General features: G+C 37.4%; 1 pseudogene; it reads right to left on the bottom strand.

Moving 5' to 3' along the window:
• Positions 1–15,083: 15,083 nt before the first annotated feature.
• LOC149209806 (cytochrome P450 782C1 pseudogene) lies at positions 15,084–21,873 on the bottom strand (annotated as a pseudogene).
• Positions 21,874–22,144: the final 271 nt, after the last annotated feature.

Raw genomic sequence — 22,144 nt, 5'->3', positions numbered from 1 at the left:
TATATCAATCCTACACCTCTCGATGAGAGGAATCTAATAAAAATATTATCAGCCATGAATAAGATGACCCACATGAAGTTTTGCCCTGGTTTCCAATTTTAACAACATGAAATATTATGGATTATATATTGATATACAGGCAGACTTACATTGCAGGGAGTTGCCCCTCCCTTTATATTGTTGTGCATTTCTCTATGTTAATGCTCTTATCATGAATGTTCATGATTTTCATATTGTATAAAGGACAAAGAAAATATTTGGTAGCGAAAAATAAACTAAGTATGAATGTTAGGCGTAGTCCATGACCGTGAGTGTTCGTGAAAAGAAAAGGGTCGGTGGTGCCACACCTTGCTATAAAGTGGTTGAAAGACTACCGCCAGTGTAGGGGCGTGACAGATGGTATCAGAGCTGATTCAGGTGAAGTGCAAGTGAAGGAAGCTGATTTCACTGACAAGTAGAATCAAGAGCTGGTTCAGTTTTGTGGGAAGAACCTAGTGAATGGTGAAGAAATCTAAAGGATGATTTAGGTTGCAGGAAGGTGGATGGCCGAGATGGTAGAAGGACCTATGGCAGGTGAATCTAGCCATGATGTAGGTGAAGCTTTCCAGTACAAGGTATTGGAACATATGAGTAGATGGAGTTCTGAATGGGCTTCGATGAAGGCCGAGAACATGATGATTCGGGAATGCTGCGTGAAGATAAAAAAAGAACTTGAAGAACTAAAGGGCCAATACGAGGATGTTGTAGATATGACAATGATGGAGGATGAACTTGAGATTGCTCAAGTTGGACCAGGATCGTATGGTTTGCATACATGGGTGGATGAGGATACTCACATGGAGGAACCTCATGATGAAGAAGTAAGTACTATTGATACTTGTGTTTCAGTTGAGCATTTGGTAGATGAACCGTATGCAGGGAAGGGCAAAATCAGTCTGCCGATGCAAGGGGGTATCTTACCATGGATTTCTATGATGAGACCTTGTATGGAGAGGCAAGAATCATTAATTGTTGCAGGACTTGTTGAGGTTGTTTGTGACCTTATGGTAGAAGGTACAAAGGCCCATGACAAGGGAGGAATGTGATGATCGTTGCGGAGGAATGGGTCATGCTTTAGCCACATGGAGAATTGGCTAAGTGCCCGGCATGACTCATGGACAAATTGGAGGGCACACACTTGAGTATGATGATACTTGGGTGGACTTCTCATGGTCGAGACCAAGAGGAAGCCTTGGCAGAACCTTTAGTGGGGGAGCTATGATGGAAGAGACTCGTGATGATGATATGGTTGGGTAACCGAGTTCACTAGACCAGATTAGCAGACTTGGATAAAGATGACCGATTGTTGTGATGGGTCTACTTGGTTGGACAACATGGGCAACTTAGTCATGGACATCAGGTTGGAGACATGGAGCATGATAGTCTATGCAGGGACATTGTGTAGGAGCACTTATAGAGGTGTCACTTATGGGAATCTAATGAGGAGTGCCAAGCTAGGGATGTTTTGCAGGTGGATTTGCTAGTGTGACATGGAGATGGTTTATTTATGAGCCGATGGAGAGGTTGTGCACTCTTGTACAACAAGGCCATGGACTTGGATGGAATTGTGAGCAGGCTATGGAGCATTCCTACTACATGGAGCACTGAGGCATCTTGCAGAGACCTTTGGGTAGAGACTTGTATGCTTGTTGAATGCTGGTTGGAGATGACTCGTGGAGCTCATGATGAGATGAGGTTCTGAATTTTGGGGACTTCATATATGGTGGACTTAGAGGATCTGATGCATTGAGGAGCCGAGGTTAGAGACTTTGATGCAGCATGGGCTGCATACTTTTGAGTACATATGGGTGTGCTTGAAAGAGTGACTTGATGTGGAGGATCGATATGAGACACTTTGGAGTGATGCAGTTACAATGATGATGATGCCTTGGTGGCAACACTTGGGCATGGGTTGAGCCAAGACTTAACCACTTTTGACACATGGGAGCTGATTGATCTATGATCATGGGCAGCACATGGATAGATGAAACAGGTGTATACTTGTTACTATGGCAGAGTTGAGGGATGGCACATTTCAGAGATGATGGAGGATACTTCATCGACCTGGATGTGGCACATCGAGAGTCGGGTTTGATGAGAGGATCTCTTCACTTTGAGGAGATGGATATTTTGCAGATGGATGATGATGTTGGGGTTTATGTGGCTAATTTCATGCAGCACATGGGTACCAAACATCATGGACAACATGTTGCAGATGAGATGACGACTACTTCATGGACCTGGACATGGCTTACTTGGATGGAGATGGATTCTTGATCGAGTTGAGGATGTGATAGGATGTTCTGAGAAACGACTGATGATGGCATGAAGATCTTCATTCTCATGGTTTGAACGTGATAGTTGGACTGATCACCCGACTAGTTCAAGTCATGAGGGGCGTTAGTGTACATATATGTGTTCGCATTATGTTGGAGTGGAAATGTAGCTTGAGATGGAAGGGCCAACCTTCCACAATGGGAGTAGCATGTGGAGATCGTGATGAGGTGGTTGATGATCATGGATTGAGGAGACTTTCTGATGTATGACATACCGATGGGGTATATGCCTTGGCATGGATATCTTGGTGACAAATGGTTGCCAAAATGAGAGATTGTTGAGGACCATGAGCTACAGGGTGCGCTGATGGGTGAGCTGTGGCCATGGTGGAAGGTCACACGAGTGGAAAATGACTTGTGCGATGAGTTTTGGACATGGGAAAATATATATCCGTGAGGCGGTCTTAGGTGCCCCGATAGATGGGCAGGATGATGGGTGGACGACGAGTGGATGGGGTGGCCGAACAATGGAATGGGTGGGCCAACAGAGTGTTTATGTGATAAGTCGATGGACAAATGATGAAGTGGAAGGTCGGCCAAGCACATGAAGGAAGGGTGAGCTAGTGTATAAGTTAGTGGATGCATGGAGTTGGAGAGAATCAAGCAACTTGGATGCATATCACTTAGACGAGCTAAGTGAAGAGCGAAGAAGTGCGAGGGTGAGCCGCAGGTGTCGCAGTTCAAATGGAGGCACTGGTCATGCAGAGCATGCTCGAGTACGGCATTGGCGACACAGTCGTGCAGAGCCCACCCGAGTAGGGTGTCAGTGACATGGTCGTGCAGAGCATGCCCGAGTTGGGTGTGGGTGACACTGTCGTGCAGAGGACACCCAGGTTGGGCGACATGAACACGGAGGGCAGGTGCCCGAGTTAGGCAAGTGACACGGCGAGCCGAATGAAGGGTGAAATGGAGGGCATGAACAGGAGTTTTGTAGGCGGTACTTGATGTGGCCCATCGAATGAAGGGAGGTCGAGATCGGGAATGGGAGATCGGGTGAGAGGCAACACGGGTGTGTGTGTGTGTCTATCGAATGAAGGCATGGTTGGGCTGAATGATAATGTCAGGTGGAGTAAGATGGTTTAGGTGTTTTCTAAACAAATGGTGAGCGAGCAAGGTGAAGAAGTGCGATGGGTTGTGAACTAAGGCGATTAATGTGCGAACGTGCCGGGTAGGCGTGCACAGTGACACAGGTGGGTGCCCAAGTTGGGAAAACGACGCAACAAGTTGAACGAGCACGTTCAGGGGGGAACGAAGAGTTGGGTAGAACGTGTGGTGACCGTTCAGAGGTGCGGATGAGGTTGTGCAACCGAGTTTGCCGAAGTTGTAAAATTGGCTAAGTGTAAATTTGGGGTTTCCTCCAAGATCTAACATGTACATGGAATATTATGGATTATATATATTGATATACGGGTAGACTCATATTGCAGGGAGTTTCCCCTCCTTTTATACTGTTGTGCATTTCTCTATGTTAATGTTGTTATGATGAATGTTGATGGCTTTCATATTGTATAAAGGACAAATATAATACTTGGTAACGAAAAATAAACTAAGTACGAATGTTAGGCATATTCCATGACCGTGAGTATTAGTGAAAAGAAAAGGGTCAGTGGTGCCGCATCTCACTATAGAGCGGTTGAAAGACTACCGCCAGTGTAGGGGCGTGACAAAGCCTGTGCATAGAAACACAGAGAAATGGTTGGTTTCCGCACTTGTGCTCTTTCTAACTCAATTTATTTTTAAGTGTTGGAATTTTTTATTTAAAATTTATAAAATGATTAGTTTAGATTTATGAAAAAGTTGGTACTATTTATAAATAAAATTGTTATTAATATTCTTGTGGTTGTTAATAATTATTTTAACATATATATATATATATATATATATATATATATATATATATATATATATATATATATATCTTTAATTTCATAAATATTTTTAAATTTAAAAAAATAATATTAATTTTAATATTAAATTTTCATAAAATTTGATTTTTTTTTTCTCAATTTCCTAAAAGTTGTTTGTGATTATGAGGTAAATGTGTAATAGGTTCAAGTTTGAGTTGACTAGTTCTGAAATAAAGATAAAATATTTTCTAAATAAAAAATGTTGATAGTAATTAAAAACAAAAATGAATGTATTTATTTAATTAGTAGTTAGTTTTAATTACAAGAATTAGTACCATTAGAAGATGTAGTAAGATGTAGGAAGAACTCTTATATTCATTCCAATAAAATATTTCAATGTTAATGTAAAATAATATAATTTTATATTAATTTTAAAATGGATAAAGGTAATTAAAAGTAAAAAAGAAATTAATGTGGAGAATTCTACAATCAAGTTGACACATGTACCTTATAAAATAAAAATAAAATTTTTTTAAATAAAAAATAATATTCACTATATTTAAAATCAAAAGTGAATATATTTATTTGGTTAGATTTAATTAAAAACATTATTTTGCGAGGTTATTCAGTCCAATATGACAGAGATGTTGTAATTTTAACATTTTGACTAAATGAGTTAGGATCTCTTTCGGCACTTGGTGAGTTAAGATGTATCTAGGTTGGTAAAATATCAATAATCATACTCTCACCTCGATTTATTATTGACATTACAAGGTAGAAAATGTGGTAAAAATATTTCACAATACAAGATTTAGGTAAACTATTTAAATGCACAGAGAGAATAAATAATTGAAAGTAAAAAAAATCAATTATTTCCTACCAGAATAATAAAAAAGAGGTTATGTTTTTAATATAAAATTAACATGTGGCATTTAAAATATATTAATAATAAATAAATAAATGGGATATAAATAAAATATTTCAAGAAAAAATGGTTATAACATTTTAATTAATCTTACTATTATACATTTTGGTTTCATTGGCATATATTTTTGGGTCATTTGAAATCTAGTAAAGATTTGTTGGAATTGTAAGTTTAAGTTGTGTAATCAAAGTGATAAAAGAGATTTTCAAGGTGTTGAATCCATTTATACATTAAAAATGCAATTTAAAGAATGAAAAAATTTATACTACACTCTAAAAGAAATTACCACATAAAGGATTTAATCCCTCTTGAAAATGAATCTATACTAGTGAATATTGAACCTATTTTATCATGGAGAATATATCAACTATTTTCTAAATTTTCTAACAAATCCATTAAAAACATTGATATTTAATATATAGACGCATTATTTTAAATATGTAAACATTATACACTTAACTCTATTTAATTTAAAAAAGAAAAAATTATACATCTTTCATAGCTTTATGGGAAACCTCTTTAGATTTAAACCTTTTACTTCGTAGGAAGAAACACATGTTCTTAACCAATGGTCACTTTTGGTTAATATGTAATAATAATTAGTTATAGAAAAATTACAACATGATGTTTTTTTATTACATTATGATAATATATCTAATAATATATAGTAGGTATACTATAGAATTCTTCCTCAAATTTGAGAAGATTGCTTAAAGTAGTTAGAGTTTTTTTGAAATGGCTAGGAAGAATGCGTCCTTTTGTACCTTTTTTTTTTATTAAAAAGTGTTTGTTATCATAGGCATGCCTCCTATTAAGATTTTATCCTTAAATTTGAAGGGTTTCCTAGATTTTCGAATGTTTATCCACATAAAATCTCTTTGAGGAGGTTGTTCGAAATTGATTTTTGAGAAGGATATTTAAAATACATTTTGTGACACCACCTATTCCTAAATTTGGAGAAGGTTCCTAAAATTTGAAGTGTTTATCCACATTAAATTTGAGGAACCTTACATTATAGTAACCTATTTTGATTTGAGGAGGTTGCTCAAAGTTGATTGTAAACAACCTCATTTAGTTTCAAAAGGTTATTCTCAAGAAATTTAGTTACTTAAATTCCATTATATTCTATTGTCAATATGTGGTCATAAACTTATAAACACCAACATTGTATGTGTGGAACTAGTACATATTCTCATAGCTAGGAAAGAACTCTTACAATCTAATGCTCTAAGGCATTAACTAGTAATAAAATTCTACCAGACAAAAAATTAAAGGTCTAGAGAGTTTTGTTGGATCACTGAGTTTATGTTTTCAGTAGCACTTTGTTTGGCATTGAGGCATTAAATGATTCTATGATTCCTTAAGAAGCACTTCCGTTCTTGAACCTTTAATTCCTAACTTTTATAGGGGGGATCCACACTTTACACTTAAAAGATAAAATCTAATCAGGAAGAAAGTTAAATGCTACACATTTGCATGATCATTAGGATTATGTTTACAAAAGAATTTTATGAGATTTGATCACAATACTTTGTTTTGTATAGGCATCAAATAGTTTCACAATTCCTCAAAAAACACTTTCATTCTTCAACCTTTAGTGCCTAACATCTATTGGGAATCCACACTTTTTCAATGAAGAACATGTGAATGTTCAAGAACTAAAATTATAGAGAATTAAAATATTAATCTACATAATATAAATATAAATATAAATTTATCTAATTACCTAATCTAACTAAGAAATCAATGAATTTGCAACACAAATCAGGTAGGGGGCATACCTACTGAATTGTGCTACAAAGGAAAACTATAGTATAAGTAATTTTCTATGAAATAAAGCTCAGAATAGCATCACTTATGTTAAAAGAGGAATACACAAATTCACATTACAATCGTAAAGAAAATTTTCATAGACTTATCATGGATCCACATATTCCTTGTCATCAATTTGCAATATACACCAACATATGGCCTTCATATTGGACCATTTGAACAATTTTGTAATACACAAATAAACTACTTTGTTGACCAATACTTTAATATTACAAACGTTGACCTTTGACCTTTACTTATTATAGATGTTATATAATATAGGGAGGGTATATTGAATGATGAATAACTCCCGAGGACACACACACTTGTTAATTGTTTGCATCTGACAAAAAGAGTAGGGCATAATTCCATTGACAAATATAGCTCTTGCTAACATGTGAAATTTCTTGTATTTCAGATAAGACATTTTCATGACATGGCATGCATGAAAATATCCATACCACTTTCCAAAACCTTGAAATTGATTAATTATTCCATTGTTGTTGTGTTGTATGCATTACTACCTTGCATTTGATTAGAGCATTAATTGTGGATTGGTGCCTTCCTTGTATGAAAGAGGAGCAATCCAACCAAATTTGATCTATCCCAACCCACATAACAATGAAAAGCATGTGACATATTTCACCCTGGGCTGCATAGATATGACAACTAACGATTTTGGTTACTAGATCATTACTACGGTTACAAGATTTGATACTAATATTAAAAAAGGAAAGCTCTAGCTCAAATAACTCATTAAAAGTCAGGGAAGAGCATTGAATTTAATAGCATCACACCTCATCAAAATGTGATGACCATAATGAAACTAATTGTGATAAAATTGGAATGATAATTGGCTACAAAAGGGAGTAGAAAAGGAAAAACTCAAACATTTTATAGTGGCAAAGGCCTCAAAATGAAAGCCCAATCTTTCCCCTATACTAAGACTTTGCAAGTCCTCATGCAATCTTCAGTGAATAGCCAAAACTAGGTATATGTGTATGTATATATACCGATATATATATATATATATATATATATATATATATATATATATATATATATATATATATATATATATATATATATATATATATATATATATTGATATTATGTTGATATACATGTCAGAATATATATACCAATATATGTACAGGTATATATACACGAAAATGATATTATATAGATATCATATATTATATATAACAACATATTATGACAGTATATATACCAATATATATACTCACATATTATGTTTATATTTATACTAGTATACATAACAACATATGTGTAGTAGTAGTATATTTATTAAATACATATTTCATTGGTATAGTGGTGGTGGTCCTCATTAGGTAAGAACAGTACATAGATAGATTAAGAGATTAATACTTTAGTTTAGGGTTGTATTGTAGTAAAACAACAACCCCCCATTTTGTACTTAATCCATAAAAAATGGGGACCCTTTTAAGTTTGCATATCCTACTTATATATATAATTTTCTCTTTGTAAAATTGCAATGGATTTCCACCTTGTACATATTTCATAGACAAATCACTTACAAAATCTTCAACAATACAAAAAATTCCTAACTTTTTAAGTGTGTCGTCAATTAACAGTACTTGTCCCCATCTCTTGAGACATGAATATCTCGGATAGTGCTCTCTTTTATTGGAATTGTTTTGGCAAAACCCCAATATGTGACAGAATCTTGTTCGTCAATTAACAATCTTTGTCCCCATCTTGGCTCTCATTTATCAAGTGGACCCTTCCACATTCACTTCTTAATCATCCCACGAAGGGACAAACATTTTCTTGACAAATTATGGATGTTTTTTTGGAAAATTTTATGTCAGTATCACCTTGACCCATTCACTTCTCAAGTGTTTTACCTTACGCGAAGCCCCACAGTGGGATGAAAATTTTTCTAACAAATCTCTTCAAATATTTTGTCTTTCAGATTCCATTAGTTCTCGTACCTTGACCCTTTTTAAATGTTGAGACCTAAGTTTTTCTCAAGAAATCCTTCCTGGGATGACATGACCATTGTTTCTACATGGAATGCTTTACACACAATCTTATTAGATGCTTCCATGTGTCTAGGAAAATATTTGAATTTTATTAATGTGTTTAGGAAAATATTTAATTGGAAAAGTCAATGGAGAATTCAATTATGAGGGGATACCATCGTCGCTTAACATATCTAATGAGAGGAAGTGAGAATTGATGGAGAGTTGAAGGAGAGAGCTCGACAGGAAGGCGGATAATAGAAACTAAAGGGGAAGGGGGGAATAGGTCATTTACAATTGGTATCAGGTTGGACGTAGGGATGACTCCTTCTGACGAGAAATTGAAAATATTTAGAGACCTTGAACCTGATCCCATTGGTGCTAGAGAAAGGTACTCCATCAATTCCTTGGAGACACCATTGTTTGATAAGGGAAGGGATGTGTGTACCAAAGAGACTGCCTAATAGGGACAACAGGCATACCCTTTGGTGTATCTCACTCCAAATCGATGGGGACATTGATGACAATCATTGGATGATATCCGAGGGGACTTATGTGCATGTCTCACTGCCACATTATTTGCATTCACAACAGAGTTGGGTGATTTCCCTCGATGCCTTCATCACGAGCAACAAGATGCGAGAGGCTCACTCGAGATAGGTAGTTAGGACATAAAGTATCATGAGAGAGACTTCTCAATGGTGGCATTTGATCAAGGCACGAGCTAACAGGTACATGCTTTGCGAGTGCATGGTTTGCTACAGAGGTAGCATATGCTCCACCCCTAAGTTCCCACCTAGGGATGTGACCGTGAGTGAGCTATAGGCTGCACTTTATGTGGGACAACCCAAGGCTTTATGTGAGCATGAAGTATAGGGGATGATAGTCCTCATTAGCAAGAGGATGCGCAGGTTCCAGGAAGTAACTGGGTACATCATCAGGAGACGGGATAACAAATTTCGCTGTGTGGTTTGGTAGGAGTAGAATAGTTTTTCATACGTGGGACAAATTATTAATTTGGATGCCCATCCATTGGATACATACAAGGGTCAAAGACGAGGCACAAAGGGGTCCCAATAGCTAATATCATGTCACAACAACAGGTAGTGAGGATTGGGAGTTTTGGACTTCCAGTATGGTTATTGGATCCAGAGATCCAGTTGATTGGTGGGACACTCCATTACTTAGTGAATAAAATCCAAATAGTAGGTGATCTGGTTCATTATCAGGTTAAGACATGGGGGACCACTGAGGTCTTCATCATATGGTGAGGTATGTGATTGTTCAGGATTACAGTCAGCCATGGAGTGATAGGCGTGAGCGTTGTTGATTCATATTAGCACGTTGAGCTTGGCCTCAATCATCACATATATTATGGCTGAGAGTTACAGGAGAGGAGTTTCTGGTATGAGCACAATAGGCAATTTGTCATGACCACAGTGTTACAAGTTCAACAGGACAATATCTTTTTGTGATAAGCATGGGACCCAGACATCATATTACTTAACCGCTCAATGACCTTTATGGAAGAGCTAGCTACTATAGGAGGAGAACACTCAAATATTCCCTGAGGCTTTAGCAACTTGTTGATAGCATGGGAGACTTCCTCAGCATGGAAGGTTGGTTGGCAAGAGGATACTAGGGGAATTTCATGCAGGAATGACTTCATCCCCACAGGGATTGTGTTGTGTCATCAAGAATTTACTCTTGGAGTGAATAAGGTGGACTACTCGGTAGGGCAGCTTCATGTGGAGTTGGACAGAGTCCTACATTATCACGATGCTCTACTTATTGATAGTATGAAGAGGGATTTTGGTACTTGTATCTAGTTGGATGACTAATGGAGTAAGGTTTGATTCACATTGATCAAGATGGCTTCGGATCCTAGTATCAAGGGATTCCTTCATGTCAAGACAATGTTGAGATTGGGGATGACTCAGTGGCACATTTGGGAACCTGGTATTATTCGTGGTTAAAATGGTGATCAACAGTCAAAGAGGGAACTTGTTCAAGCATTGCTTGAGGACAAGAAATTTCTGGCGGGGAGGACTCTCATATCCCCAATAAGTAATAATTTTGTTAATGGAAATTCCCAATTTTACAGTTTTGGAGAATAATAAATATTTTTGGCAAATAAACTTAGGAGTTATGATGGCTCAATATAATCTTTAGAGAGAAAAAAAAGGCAAAACTTAGGATAAAAGAAAAATTAAAGTAAAGATCAGTTGTGGAGGTTACCAAAATGGAAATTGAACCATGAGAAGAGTCAAACCATAGTATAAAAGCATAGTGCAAGAGAAATTGACCCATGGTGTGAGGAAGGGAAATAAATAATAAAGGGAAGGCTAGATCCTCTCTTTGATAATTTTATTTGGCATTTAATTTCAGAATTGGAGAGTTTTCTTAAGCTGCTTAGCCAAGTCAACCAGTGTTGTTTAGCACAAGGAATTTCCATGCAGAATTCCACCCTCATTTCGAAGAAATTCGAGTGTCTCTGTAGCGAGGTAGTTTGGGGAGTCCAGTTCAACATTTCCACAGAGCTTTATTGCAAGTATTCACTCAGTTTTCCACTCCTTGGGCATAGAGGTTGTCCAAATTGCTCATTGGAGGATCAACTATTGTGGGTTGGATTTCTAGCTATTTTGCAGTGGTTGAGCAATAGTGTTTTGTCAGGTATTAGAGCTTATTTTGGACAAAAGTTTGAGGAAGGAATTTTGATGGGATTTGGAAGAGATTCCCTTTAGTGAAATCATGCATTCTTTTAGTAGTTTCATTTATGTAGCTCACTAGTAGACTGTGAAGGGTTGCACACTGATTTTGGGGTTTCAGTGACTGGTGGATTCAATTTGAGGATTTTCTGAGTTTTTGTGGGTTTGGTGAGAGGAGACTCCAGTCAATTTTACAAAAGAAATCCGGTAATATTCAGGCCCACAATCCTCATTCTTATAGTAGGGTGAATTGTTGGTTTAACAAGGATTTTCACATTATTTTGGGCATCTGGGTCAACTGGAATTAGCTCAAAATAATTATGGGTTTTATTGGTTAGGGTGTGAGGAGCCTCCCTATAATTTTTTAGAAATTTTGAAGCGGTTTCGAGTGTTCATTTCACAGTTTGGCTCTAGCAGCAGCAACAACAACAACAATTTATGGGCAATGCATTTGGATAGATTGAGCCATTTTAGTTGGATATTTCACTTAGTTTCCCACCTAGGTATTGCATGCTTGTAGTAGCAAGCACATGTTCTATATATTCACTCCATTGTATTTAGTTACAACTTTAAAATCAATAAAATGGCTCAGTTATATGGCTGTTATTTTATGGTTCTCTGATCTATTTATGCTTGTGTAAATTTATGCATGCATGTGTGAAAATTCTTGGCTACAATTTAGTGTATGTTTTGATATTCACTATATTTTCTAGTTTGGAACATTACATATACACAAAAAAAATTCCACTAGATCCAAAAACCAGGAATACCATATTGATTTTTCATTATATTTCTTTTAACGTTATAATACACATATATACATGTTGAAGTATTCATAAACCCAATCCACCAACCATGGATTAGAACATACTTGTAGTTCCCTTTACTGGATCTACAAATACCATGGAAAAAACCCATTGTGCCCAAAAACCTTGTGCAAAAACATGGGTAGGTCCGCCCACCATATTTAGGTTTGACCCCCATCCTTGGGTTTGCCTAAATATTATTTGGTCCACATAAAATAAAGCATATCACACCCAACACCAGATGTTCTCATATTGACAAATTTCTCTAAGAAAAGGTTCACCATTTATCATCAACATTAGCATCATTCTATTACCATAATCCTAGTCAGCAACTCTAACTCACGGTAAATCAAGAACATCACTTTGTTACCATAATTATGGTTGGTATCTCTGACCTATGTTGTATTATCTCCATAATCTCAGTCAGTACTTCTGACCCATGATACATCACTTGCATCAACTAGTCATCATAATTCTAGTCGCTACCTCGGACCTACGGCGTATCATCACCATCATCCTGGTCAATAATCTTGACTGAGATTACTCTTGGTTAACCATCAAACTATTTAATATCTTTGGCTCATGGTGAATCTCGAAAGACCTCACTTTTCATGAGTAATTCTAGGCCTAATGCTAAATATTCTCTCTCAACCTCTCTAGAGAGTTTGAGCCCGATGTTAAAGGGCACCCACTCAACTAAGTGATTCAAGGCCTCTAGGATAGTTCTTCCTAATTCTAGTCAGCATAATTGACACAAGAAGAATGACTTTCCTTTGTCAGACCATTCTCCCTAATTCTTGACCTAGAGGGAATGATTGTTCTTGAATAAGATATCTATGTTGATGTGTCAATCCACTACCTATGGAAAGCATCATGCATCAACATCATGCTCAACAAATGATCACTGGGAACAATTCACCAATTATCAAAGTTGTCTCTTGGAACCTAGTCAACACCTATGAACTATGGTGAAACCCTGGGATATTACCATTACTACATGTTAATTGAATGGTAAATTTCTTGTCTAATGCTAGAGGCACTCACTCACCCATTTGGGGAGCACTTTGTGACTTTTTTCTCTCCGGTTCATTCTCCCTAGCCACATTTTGTGGCCCCTGGTCAATACTTTGACTTGATTATATTCTAACCTAGGGAGAATGTCTAACCCTTGATGCAATGACATCAGCATGAGGTTCCAAAGACAGAGCAACCATCTAGGATAGCTTTAGAGAGGGTATCTAGGAGGAAATCAATAGATCTTTGTTGATTAGATGATGGACTTCTATTACTCCACTGCACCACTGGTTGTGATATCCTTCCTTGATGACCATATCTTTGAGACTTTAATGTAATGGGTAGCAATGCGTTACGTTACAAAGCATGCCTTTCATCTAAAAGGGATTGGATCACAATCAAACTTTTAACTCGAAACATGTCATTCAAAATTTTATGTTTGCTAAAATTTCCTTATTGAAGTCCATGTATACACATCCATGCATATGTTGCAATACATTAGCACTTCACCTAATGAATTTCAAATAAAATACAACTAAAGCATTTCCACTATCTCTTAGAAAATTATAAATGTAGAGGGAGGTTAAGCAAGCTTACGTAGATGAGCATCGTGGAGAAGGAGTTCAAAGAGGGGTAAAAAATTGGAGTCTAGAGTTTCATGTAGAGATCAAAGTTTCCCTAGAACTGTTAACAAAAGTTCAAGTTTCAGTATTTGTATTCAAATATGTTAAACACTATTGTGAAAAATCCCTTGGTGCAAGATATATATATGTATATGTTTCTTCCTTATTTCTAATTTCCATGTAGGAAATCTGAATCATAGATTTGCAAGCTTTAGACTATAAATTATTGAATTTACAAATCAATCCATTCTCTTTATAAAATATTAATGATTATGATACATTCTTTTCTATGAATATAATAAATGTTAATGCTTCATTAATCATACAAATTATTTGAACTCTAATAGAATCCACTAAAATTACTTTTTATAACATATTCATGAAACACAAACTAAAAATCTCCACTTTTAAAAATCAAATCAAAACAATATATATATATATATACACACACGCACCCAAATAAAAAGGTAACCCAAAACAATGATAGAGAACGAAATAGAAAACTTGATGGGGGTCATATGGCATAATGGCTAAAAGGTCAAATTGAAATGGTCATCAGCCAAAAATTGGAAAGTCATTTTATTTTTAATAATAAAATAATATCGTAACTTTTAAAAAGTTATTAATTTCATTAATATTTTTAGGTGTAGAAAATGTCTTTAAAATTCAAACAAATTATTGAATTTTAAAATTAAAGCATAGGAAATGGTTATTATAATGCTACCTGTTATATAAAAATATATAAAATGATGATGTATTTGATTACGATCCCTCTCACGTACATGATTAGAATACATCTAATGCAACAAATAATACACATCCATAAACCTGACTCACTCACTCAATGAGATATGACATAGTAACCCACCTTTTGGACATGTTAGAATGAAATATTCACCGCACATTGCTAGCATTGTGAACCCCATCACCTAGTCGAGGTGTAGGGAATGCAAGTAACTCCAAATCCTTACTCCATGTTGAAATCAGCCTGGCCCTTTGGAAGAGACCAGTCGAACGCGTCCACAAGAAGGGATACAATGTGGTGCATCTTGATGTACGTCGTGTTAGCCACTAGGCACTTCCTCCTCCCAGAGGAGAAGGGAAGGAATCTAAAGTCATTCCCACCGATATTTATATTGGTTTTTGATCCGTCCTCGAATCTTTCTGGCCTGAATCAGAAAGGCTCGTCCCACAATTTGGGTCATGTGCAAAACCCCATATGTTGACAAACATAATGCTTTTAGAGGGGATTCTGTAGCCTGCAACATCCACGATCTTTTCATTTAAATGGGGATCCGTCAACAGAACCAACGGATGGAGACGAAGAGCTTCCATCACGACGTAATCCAGTTATGGAATCTACCATGTCATATTCATCCACCAGCCGACCATCGCCCACAACTTTGTCTATTTGTCCTTGCAGTTTTTTCAAAACCCTCTGGTTTTGTATCAGCTCTGCCATTTCCCATTCAATTCTAGTCGCCATAATATCTACATCGAACAACTGCAAGTTAAAAATAATGGAGAAATGGTTATATGGTTGTAATGTATCTCCTTAGTTTAGGATTAGTTCCTAGAGTTTAGGAGGTTGTTTACAACTACCTATTTTTCAGTGATGTATTTAATATTGTAATATTCATTTGATGTAATGTAGAGTGAACGAGAGTGAGAGTCTCCTCTTTGTTTTGAGTGCAGTCTCCCAGGTGCTGTACACACCTGTGAGCTGCAACTCCTTCATTTAATTCAAAGTGTGATTTTTATCTTGGTATCAGAGCTTAGGATAGAGATAGCCTCAATTTTTTTTTTTTTAGGGATGTATCATTAGTTACATTTCTGTAGTTGTAGGAGTACATGTAAATGTGTCTGTGTGATCAGGTGGAACTGCGGTAACACCTGGAGTGAAGGGTCTCAGATGACTGATCATCTCAGAGCCGAAGAAAGGGTTGAGCAATTGGCGCAGATTTTTTGAAGACAGTCGCGCCAATCCAATACAAAACAGAAAGGTGCGATTTTTTAAAGAACAGAAGTGCCCATTGGTGCGGGTTTGGGGCTGATAAGTGCACCAACAAAATTATAACTAAATTGGCGCGGATCCATGGCTGCTAAGCGTGCCAATTTCCATGGACACTGTGAATTTTTCTTTTCTGCAATTGGCGCGGATTTGTAGCTGTTCAGAGCGCCATAGAGCCAACCTTTTTCTCTCTGGAAATATGCAATTGTTTTTTTGTTGCAGATCAGAGTTGCCCGGTGGTGACACGTGGAGATTTCTTCTCGGTGGTAGCAGATTTGATTTGCCCAGTGGTGGTGAATTGAGGTTCCTTGATCCGCTCAGATCGTACCTACCTGGTGGTGGCGAATTGGGGTTTCGTGATCCGCTCGGAGGTAGCAGATCGGACCTGCCTGGTGGTGGCGAATCAGAGCTCTGTGATCTGCTCGGTGGAAGCAGATCAGTTTTTTGCCCGGTGGTGGCATAGTGCAGCTCCTTGATCTATTCGGTGGAAGCAGATCATCTTTGCCCGGTGGTGGCATGTTGGAGCTTGCTTGTTGATCTGTTTGGTGGTAGAAGATTGGTTTTGCCTGGTGGTGGCACAGTGAAGTCCCTGATCTTTTCGGTGGCAGCAGATTGGACTTGCCCGGTGGTGGCACAGTGAAGTTCTTGATCTATTCGGTGGAAGCAGATTAGACTTGCCTGGTGGTGGCCGATTGGAGTGTTCAGTTAGGCAAAAATGAACAACAGTATAGAATCATACCTCCACGAGTCTGGCAAACTCGATGGAACGAATTTCTCCAACTGGAAATTCAAAATGCAAACTTTGCTGGAGAGCGTAAATGCATGGGCGATCGTTGAAGGAAATGAGCTGAGATCTGAAACAACGACCCAAGAACAAGACTGGGATAAAAGAGAAGCAAAAGAAAAAGTTATACTGAAGATGTCCGTTAAGGACAATATTATCCCACGTATCAGAGATTCCAAGTCAGCCGCTGATCTATGGACAACGATCAAGAACCTGTACGAGACTCAGAATACAAATCGTGTTCTGGCACTCAAGGGAAAATTGTTTGCATTGAAGATGGATGAGAATGAGTCCGTTGGTGGATTCATGGCCAGAGTCAAGGATCTGAGAGACAAACTGGGAGCTATTGGAGAAAAGGTGTCCGACTCAAATCTATTTACACTCACATTGAACAGAATGACTGATGAATATCAGACATTCATCACAGGAATGTCAGCGAGGGAGAAAGCCCCTTCATTTGATGAGCTGACAGCGATTCTGCTCCAGGAGGAGGAGCGAAGACAGAATCTGAAAACTCAGAGCAATGACCTAGCTCTGATGGCGAAGAGGCAACAGTACAGAGGAAAGCAGCACCAGCACCAACATCAGCACCAACAACCGCAGTAGCAGCAGCAGAAGGGGGCCAGCTCTTTTCAAAAGAGACCATTAAGAGGTATGACTGATAATTATGTTAAGAGATGTTTTTATTGTGGGAAACTTGGTCATCAGATTAAATAATGCTATAAGAGGCAGGTGGATGAAAGAAAAGGCAAACATAGGAAACACCAGGGCTATTTTGCTGGAGAAAAGGAGGACCACAGCCATGATCTTCGACTATTCACAGTCGGTTGTGCTCTTTCAGCATCAAAGGGAGATGAGGACGACATATGGTATGTCGACTCTGGCGCATCCTCACACATGACTGGTAAGAAGGACTGTTTTGAATTTCTTGAAGAATCTGCATGTGGATCAAAAATTTATCTAGGAGATTACAGTGGGTATGAGATCAAAGGTTATGGAGATATTCCTGTGAAGCTACCTAGTGGTGACATTAAACATCTTAAAAATGTATTATATGTTCTAGGAATTAAGAAAAACTTGATCTATGTCTCAATGATTACAGACCAGGACATGCAGGTGCAATTCTTTAAGAATGGTTGTGTCATTAAGAATAGCCAGATGGAAATAGTTGCAACAGGAGTGAGCGTGGGGAATTTATATAGATTGGATGCAAAGAATATCCCACGACAAGCAATGGTTGCAGCTAGATCAACAGTCGAAAATCTCTGGCATCAGAGATTTGGACATCTCAATTTGCAAGACCTCATCTTACTTCAGAAGAAAGGTATGGTCGAAGGACTCCCTGTTTTTCATAATGTGAAGCTGGAATGTGATGGATGTGCATTAGGGAAAATGCATATAGAAGAGTTCCCTTTGCATGTCAACAGAAAGGAAAGAGACATCCTAGAACTAGTGCATACAGATATTTGTGGACCTATGCAAACTAGGTCCCTAGGAGGTGCATATTATTTTTTGCTGTTTACAGATGACTGCACTAGGTTTTCATGGGTGTATTTTTTAAGTAAAAAGAGTCAAGCCTTTCGGTACTTTAAAGAGTTTAAATCTATGATAGAGAACCAAACAGGAAAAAGGATAAAGATTCTCTGCTCGGACCAAGGGGGAGAATACAGGTTAGGAGAGTTCATGAACTTCTGCAAGCAGCATGGGATTATGCATCAATTTACAGTGCCACATACTCCACAGTAGAATGGAGTAGCAGAATGCAAGAATCGAACTCTTGTGGAGTGCGTGAGAAGTATGCTTCAAGGTAAAGGTATATCAAATGGTCTTTGGGCAGAAGCCATTAATACTGCTATTTATTTAAAGAATAGGAGTCCTACTAAATGTCTAGGCTTCAAAACCCCCTTTGAAGCATTGTTTGGACTCAAACCAGCAGTTAGTCATCTAAGAATATTTGGATCTAAAGCTTATGCTCATATACCAAAAGCAGATAGAAAGAAGTTAGACCCGAAATCCTTGAAATGTATATTTGTAGGATATGGCACAGAGTATAAGGCATACAAGTTATATAATCTTGTGACTCATAAAGTTTTTGAAAGCAGAGATGTTGTTTTTCATGAACAGACTGATGATGGAAAGGAAGACTCTAGCAATGACAGCCACATTCCATTGCTGATAGAGATGAATAGTGACGAAGATGAAGAGCAGGAGCAGGAGCAGAAACAGGAAGAAGTAGCAGCAGATAGTGTAATAAGTGATGATGCAGGCCCATAAAGTGCTGAAACAGATAGAGTTGAGGTAAGTCCTCTACCTAGAAGATCAGGTAGGAAGACTATACTACCTGAAAGATTGAAAGGCTATGCTTTAATGTCCAAAATTTTAAACATTGTAGAACCTTCAAACTATGAAGAAGCAAGTAAATCAGATGAATGGAGGGCTACAATGCATGAGGAAATTGAATCAATATATAGAAATCATACTTGGGATTTAGTTGAGTTTCCTAAAGGAAAAACCCCTATAGGTTGTAAGTGGCTGTATAAACCTAAGATAAATGCAGATGGGAGTGTAGAAAAATAAAAAGCTAGACTGGTAGCAAAGGTTTATTCATAGCAAGAAGGCATAGATTTCGATGACACCTTTGCCCCTGTAGCTAAACTAAATACAATTAGAATGATAATCTCTTTAGCAAAAGAAAATAAATGGAAGCTACACCAGCTAGATGTTAAGTCTGCATTTATGAATGGAGAATTAAAGGAAGAAATTTATTTAGTACAGCCTCCTGGTTTTGTGAAAAAGGGGCAGGAGCATTTAGTGTGTAAATTGCATAAGGCACTTTACGGTTTGAAACAAGCACCCAGGTCGTGGTATGAGAAAATTGATTCATTTTTTATACAGCATGGTTTTCATAGGAGCCTCAACGACCCAAAACTATATACCAAGATAAATAAACAGAGGAAAATCATTTTGATTTCTTTATATGTGGATGACATGATTATAACAGGAAATGCAAATAATTTGATCAAAGAAATCAAGTAGCAAATGTCACAGGTATTTGAAATGAAAGACCTTGGAGATCTTCATTATTGCCTAGGTTTGGAGGTGTGGAAAGATTCTGGTCAAACTTTTCTAACTAAAGGAAAGTATGCCAAAACCCTGTTGGAAAGATTCAGAATGGAACAATGCAAAACAACAGCAACACCATTGTAGCGAAATCTCAATTTAAGCAGTGATGATGGCACAAAACAGGTGGATGCCATTTTTTATAGACAGCTAGTGGGAAGTTTGATATATCTCAAGACAACTAGACCTGATCTGGCATATTCTGTTAGTGTGTTGAGCCACTTTATGTCCAAACCACTTGAAAGTCACTGGATTGCAGCAAAATGTCTGTTGAGGTACCTTAGTGGTACTTGTAATTATGGTATTTTATACACTGACATTTTTGATGTTACTTTAGCAGGTTATTCAGATTCTGATTGGGCAGGTGACCTGGATGATCGTAGATCCATCACAGGTTATGCATTTAGTATTGGATCCGGGGTTATTTCGTGGAGTAGCAAAATGCAAATTAGTGTAGCATGATCATCATGTGAAGCTAAGTACCAGGCGTTGTGTGCAGCAACATGCGAAGCCATCTGGTTGAGGAGATTGCTTAGCGATGCAGGCGAAGGGCAGAAAGAAGAAACCAGCATCAAAACTGACAACCATAGCACAATAAAGCTTGCATACAATCCAGTTTTCCATAAAAATACTAAACATATTGACACTCAGTTTTATTTTGTTCGAGAAAAGATACAGTCAAAAGAAATATGTGTGGAGTATTGTAACACTTGTGATAATTTAGCTGATATTTTTACTAAGCCTCTAGGGCGAGTAAAGTTTGAATTATTTAGAGGGATGTTAGGAGTGCATAATAACCCTTTCTCCATTAAGGGGGGGAGTTAAAAATAATGGGGAAATGGTTATATGGTTGTAACGTATCTCCTTAGTTTAGGATTAGTTCCTAGAGTTTAGGAGGTTGTTTACAACTACCTATTTTTCAGTGATGTATTTAATATTGTAATATTCATTTGATGTAATGGAGAGTGAGCGAGAGTGAGAGTCTCCTCTTTGTTTTGAGTGCAGTCTCCCAGGTGTTGTACACACCTGTGAGCTGCAACTCCTTCATTTAATTCAAAGTGTGATTTTTATCTCGGCACATCCTGACGCACACAAACATAGATTCAAACTGATTTGTAAATTGCAAAGTTTGAAACAAATTGAAGAAGCATATCGTTATTAATCCCATAAGGTATTTTTCTGAGGGCTATTCTTGGCCTTGGAGGGACAACAAAATATGCACAAAATCCTTGGTATCCTCGCTCATACTCCCGTATGATTATTTTTCCAGGTCATGCGTATGGTTCTCTATAATGAGCCTGTACACTTTCTCTGGATTTTTTCTTACTCTTTTGACTCTTCGATCATAGTGCTACAAATCCAACCAGTCCAAAAGAGGAACAAGGTCGCTAACAATTAAGGTGTCGATGTTAACCATAACATATTTCACATCCTCCATGAATGATTCCATTTCCTTAGCTATCAGAGGCTGGGACTCAATATATTTGCTTCCACATAGAATTCCAGATAAGAAAATGAAATAGGGAGCAATCTCATCCCTGTTGAACAACCTGTCAGAGAAATTTTGTGCTCAAATTTTCAATGTGAAATCCCCAGCACCGACGTATTTGAAATCCATGGTGCAGATGTATCATTGAATGCATTTAAGTTCATGTAGTTCAAGGAGTCAGAGTTGTGGATGCACTCTAAATGAGGAGAGTTGTCAAATTGCCGAAATATTGAAAGTATTAATGGAACCAACAACGGAGACAGATGGCCCCTACTGGCCACGTAAACCAGCTTGAGAAACACACCGTGTTCCTCTAGGTTTGCGCCATCGAATGTCATCATCGGTGAAGTCATTCTCAGAACTAGGTTTTGGTAAGTAGAAATATGAAACTATGGAACTCGACGTTTATATCGTGCATGATTTCTTGACACTAGCCCACTCCATGAAGAAAGAATTTTTTTGTAGCAAGTATCATATAGATTTCTGTTTGAATATCATTTAGATTTTCATAAGGAGTTAAGTCTTCCCTATCATCATTTTCTGGTTTCAAGGGAATTCATGTGAAAAATTCAGCTGTAGTGACGGATAATAGAAGCCCTACTGTAAAAGCTCATGGAACGCGCT

Source organism: Pinus tabuliformis, chromosome 1_2 (genome assembly GCF_031772625.1).
Source record: "Pinus tabuliformis cultivar Carrire ecotype Pingquan chromosome 1_2, CPIR1, whole genome shotgun sequence".
NCBI classification, from domain to species: domain Eukaryota; kingdom Viridiplantae; phylum Streptophyta; class Pinopsida; order Pinales; family Pinaceae; genus Pinus; species Pinus tabuliformis.
This window is presented reverse-complemented; position numbering and strand designations above follow the sequence as displayed.